This window comes from Oryctolagus cuniculus, chromosome 1 (assembly GCF_051225735.1).
Source record: "Oryctolagus cuniculus isolate XC-2025 breed Fujian yellow rabbit chromosome 1, ASM5122573v1, whole genome shotgun sequence".
Taxonomy (NCBI): Eukaryota; Metazoa; Chordata; class Mammalia; order Lagomorpha; family Leporidae; genus Oryctolagus; species Oryctolagus cuniculus.
Genome location: NC_142867.1, coordinates 137345920 through 137351187, shown reverse-complemented (window position 1 = coordinate 137351187; position 5268 = coordinate 137345920). Strand labels below are relative to the sequence as shown.

Sequence of the window (5268 nt, the reverse complement as noted above, 5' to 3'; positions counted from 1 at the left end):
ATGAGCCTAACTTGTTTTACACTGGCAAACGAACCTGTATAATGCAAACTGCATTTGGTTATTGTGAACAAAGTGTTGTGGCTGGACAAAGGATCGCGGGAACCTCACCCTATACGGTTACCGCTTGGTATCCAGGGTTCCAGGAAGCCTCCGCAGATATAAAAATCTGGGGAAGGGGGCTGGTGCTGTGGTGCAGCAGGTTAGGCCACCGCCTGCCATGCTGGCAGCCCATATTGGAGCATCAGCTCCAGTCCCTGCTGCTCTGCTTCCAAGCCAGCTCCCTGCTGATGGGACTGCAACAGTGAGGGCTGGGCCAGGCCGAAGCCAGGCGCCTCAGCTGGCTCTCCTGCGTGCGTAGCAGGGGCTCAAGCACTTGGGTTATCTTCCGCTGCTTTCCCAGGCCATGAGCACACTTACTCATTTAGGTGCGCGCTGCCCGCCAGGGCGCCCGCTGAGGACTGACCCGCGCTGCGCCCCGTAGCGGGGCCAGGCCCGGGCGGCCCCAGGTAGCAAAGGTCAGAAGCAAGCGACTCAAGAAGCGGCCGCCTCCGTCTCCGAGAATGAGCTACGTGTGCTCCTTGTCTGACGAGCTGGTCGCCAAAGCCGGGGAAGAGCTGCAGGAGAAGCCGGAAAGGAGGCTGAGGTACGTGCAGGCCCCTGGGGACATGGCGCGCATGGAGCACGCGACCCTAAGGGTGTCTCTGGACGAGGCCTTCCGGCCACGCAAGTTCGATTACGAGTGGGCCCTGCAGCTCCTGGTCAGCTACCACAGCTGCCGGAGACGCTGGCGGAAGTGTCCAGTCACCTGAAGCCATTGGGCTTGAAAGATGTCCTCCCGGTGCGGCCCCACGGCGACCCCCGCGGCTGCCTCGTCCTCCGTGTCCGCCCAGACAGACGGACCCCAAGCTAATCTCCCATTCCGCGCCATACACTCCAACTTAGAGAGGCTCCTTCAGTCTGAAGAAACCCAGATGAATGGAACTGTGATTCTTGCGGAGTGAGCTTATCGAAAGCATCTCATTTTGGTCCTTTTATAGCCAAAAAGGTGATTGGCATCCTCCAGGGTAGTTTCCCCACTGGGATAAAGGCAGTCCACGTAGTGAACAGACCGCGAATATTTAAAGGCATTTTTGCCATCATCAGAACCATTTCTGAAAGAGAAAACAGCAAACAGATCCTTCCTCCACGGGTCTGACCCGAACTCTCCACACAGACCTCCAGGCTGGACGCCGCCACCCGGAACGCGGTGCTGCTGACCTCAGAGGACGACTTTGTGGGAGAGTTGTGCCAGCCTGGCCCCACCTGCGACAGCATCACCGCCCGGCGCTGCTGCCTGCGGGACTGGCCTCAGAGGTGCGAGCTGGACGTCCCAGCTGCCCTCCTGCTGTTAGCCAGTCCCCTGAAACAAACATCAGTGAGTCAGGTACCCTCCCTAGCGGGGACAGTGCCTTGGGATCTGTGGACCGCGGGCACCCTGAGCAACCCCCGGGCCGCAGTGTGTCGGCTGGCAGTGTGGATTCTCGAGGATACAGCTGGGCTTCCTGGCCTATCAGGTAGGACCCTGTTACAAGTGAAATACTTGAACTTTCTCGGTGGCCAAGAACCGCTGACAGCACTCTGATGGGGTGGGAGCTGCATGAATTTCCTGACCTGCTGAGGGCACCAGTTCTGCCTCTGGTCTCATTCTTGGCTTCAAACTGAAATTCAGTTTGGTTCTGGTCATAGGGACACATGGTGGATTCATCTACTTCAGTGTTTGTTTTGACCAAAAGTTTATTTTTCCAGTGCATTTTCTAAGTCGAAGTGGTGAAAATATAAATTTTAGTATGCATGACTGGGTCTTAAACAATAAAAACTCCTGTTAGGTTGGGGAAAAAAGATTTATTTATTTAGAAGGCAGAGAGAGAGAGAGAGAGAAGAGAGCAAGCGACTGCAGTCTTCCATCTTCTGATCCATTTCCCAAATATCCACAAAGGCCAGGGCTGGGCCAGGTCAAAGCCAGGAGCCAAGAACTCCATCCTGGGCTTCCACATGGGTGGCAAGGACCCAAGTACCTGGACCATCATCTGCTGCCTTCCCAGGCACATTAGCAGCAAACTGGATCAGAAGCAGAGCAGCCAGGACTCAAATCAGAACTGACTTGGGATGCTGGTGTCGCAGGTAGCCTAACTCACTGTGCCACAATGCTGGCCCCTCAAATCCTCTAACGTTGAGCTTTGGTGGAGGATTAGTCTCGCTTAATGTGCCCCACACTCCTTAAATCTTTTCAGTTTGGCAACTCAAATTCTTTGGTGAGGAGATATTTGCCCTCATTTAGTGTTTGAAAGTCGCACAGGTGGAACAACACACCGACCCATATTCTTCTGTGCTTGGCCTTCTTCACTCAACATTGTTTGTAATACTCATTTATCTTGGGTTTGTTCTTGTTGCTACATGGCAACCTGTTGGCGTATATATCCACTATACTGTCGATAGACCAGTATTTCTGGTTTTGATGGACAGTGTTGCTGTGATCATTCTTGCACGTCTTTTAGTCACATAAGTGTGTGTCCCTGTTGGATATATGCCTGCAAGTAGAATTACTGGCCGGTGTTGCCAGTTTTCCAAAAGGGTTTTACCAATTTCCCTTCCCTCCAGCCGAGCGTGAGGGTGTTGGTTGATTTTTATGTTCTCACTAATGCTTGCTGCTCTTGGCCTGTTTGCTTTTTGTTTCAGCCATTCTGATTGAGGGCCTGTTACTGTGACTTTAATTTGCATTTTCCTGTGAGCACCTTTTCACATCTATTTGAATATTCTCTTTGGTAAAGTATTTGTTGAAACCTTTTGCCCAGTTTTCTACTGGGTTCCTGCCTGTTTTTCCTTATTGATTTTTGAAAGTTGTTTGTGTATTCTGGGTACAAAATACTTCATTGGTCATAAAATTTCAAATACTTTTTGCTACTCTGAGGCTTATCTTTTCATTTCCATGATGATGGCTTCTGTTGAGCAGAATTTCTGCATTTCAATGTGGTCAAATATATCAATCTAGGGTGACTTTTCTGTTACATTTACATTTGTGTTTCACTAGATGCTGCTCTGTTATCGCCTGTTTCTGTGTGTTTTGTTTCTGAGGTGTAGTATTTCCTCTTAGTCCTCGGAGGATGTTAATTTTTGCTTTTGTGTGTGTGTGTGTGTGTGTGTGCTTTTTAAGATTTATTTATTTGAAAGGCAAAATGACACACAGGGAGACACAGAGAGAAAGATCTTTTATCCTCTGGTTCATTCCCCAAACGGTTGGGGCTAGGCTGTACTGAAGCCAGGAGCCAGGAACTCCATCTGAGTCTACCACATGGGTGGCAGGGGTGCAGGTACCTGGGTCATCCTCCACTGCTTTCAGAGGTGCATTAGCAGGGAGCTGGATCAGAAGCAGAGCAGCTGGGACTCTAACCAGCATTCCAATATGGGACACCAATATTATAAGTGGTGACTTAGCCTGCTGTGTCACAACACTGGCCATGTTCATTTTTTTTTTTCCCTAAAGTTTTCTTTCTTCTATCTTTTCTAGTTTGCTTCTTTCCCAACATTCCCCTGAGTGGATTTTTTCAAATACCTTGTAGTTTATCTGCTTATACTTCAGAGTCCTTTGTGCACAGTAGTCTTCATTGTAGGGTGGTCTGAATGAGGAGTGGTGTGGGGGAATCCTTGTTTTTAATGTATCTGGGGGCTTCAAAAATTTCATGGAAAAGGCATATTATGAAAAAACTATACATAGATTCCAAAAAATTCTTGGACCCAAATAAACTTTTTTTAAAGATTTATTTTTTATTTATTTGAAAGGCAGAGTTACAGAGAGAGGTAGAGACAGAGAGAGAGGACTTCCATTTGCTGGTTCACTCCCCAATTGGCCACAACGGCCGGAGCTGTGCCGGTCTGAAGCTAGGAGCTTCTTCCAGGGCTCCCACATGGCTTCAGGGGCCCAAGGACTTGGGCCATCTTCTACTGCTTTCCCAGGCCACAGCAGAGAGCTGGATCGGAAGAGGAGCAGCCGGGACTAGAACCGGCGCCCATATGGGATGCCAGTGCTTCAGACCAGGGCTTTAACCCACTGTGCCACAGTGCCGGCCCCCCAAATAAACTTTTAAATCCACTTTTCCATGAATTTTCTGATGTTGCCTCTTGTTTAGGTCATTCCTCTTGGGTTGGTTCAAATTCAGCAAAGAATACACTTTCTCTTTCTCCCTGGAAGGTAAAACTCTGGCCCCTGCCCCTGGGGCCACACGTGGGCAGAAGGATGAGCTCTCTGCTTCAAAGTAGCTGAGTCATTTTCCCCTCTCCCAAGGAGAAACCTGCATTTTCTCTTAGAGAGGAGGAGAAGCTTCCTGTGAAGAACAGAGGGCAGGATCTGTGTGTCAAATGTCAAAGTCCTCCGTACACAGCCTTCTGATTCGTAGCCTTACTCCTGGAAGTGCACGGTGCTCCTGCTCTCTGAGACTTTGGGGATGCTGTGGGGAAGGTGGGGGTGGTAGCTTGGACTTTCCCACCGCTGCTCAAAGAGTCGGCTTTCTGAGTTCTGCTCAGTGTCTACTCATCATTCTACTTACCTTCCAAAAAAAATTTTTTTTGTTGCCTCTTTGTAGGTTTGTGTCTTCAAAAACCTCCAGACAATTGTTTTGGTAAGATTTGGGGGTGGAGCAAATGTGGATGGAGATTTTCTATTGACTTCTTTAATTGGAGAGCTCTGCATTTCATTCCCAACTCACTTGAATTTACTTTTGTGTGTACATGGAATAAGGTGGGAATATAAAGTCATTTGTATTTTCCAAAGAGATATTCATTTGTTCCACATCATGTATTATTTTTTTCCCCTTTCTTCTTCATTGTTTTGGAATGCTACCTTCATTATATTGAGACATGCATGCTGGCTACCAGTCCAACCAGAAGCCTGTCACTGCTGGTCCTCTGGCCAGTTGTCAGCTTAGGATGCTATCTGTTCTCTTTCAAGTCTTGGCACCAAGGCCTCCTGGCCAGGGGGGACCATGCGCACCTGTGTATGACAGCATACCACTCTGCTATTTTCTCTCTTCTTCCTCATTTTTGTCGTAGTACTTCTCACCGTCTAACCGATGAGAAAATTTACCCATTTATTTTTGCTGATTGTTTTGCTCCACCTTGCTAAATTATAACCTCATGAACTCAAGGATTTTGACTGTTTTGGTTGTTTTCTTATCATTTGATAAACATATGTAGAACAAGTTAATAAGTATACTGCACTTCTAGTGAACATGGTTC

General features: G+C 48.3%; 1 pseudogene; it reads left to right on the top strand.

The window, feature by feature from the left end:
* The first annotated feature begins 255 nt into the window (after positions 1 to 255).
* Positions 256 to 1557, top strand: LOC149128657 (alpha-tocopherol transfer protein-like; annotated as a pseudogene).
* Positions 1558 to 5268: the final 3711 nt, after the last annotated feature.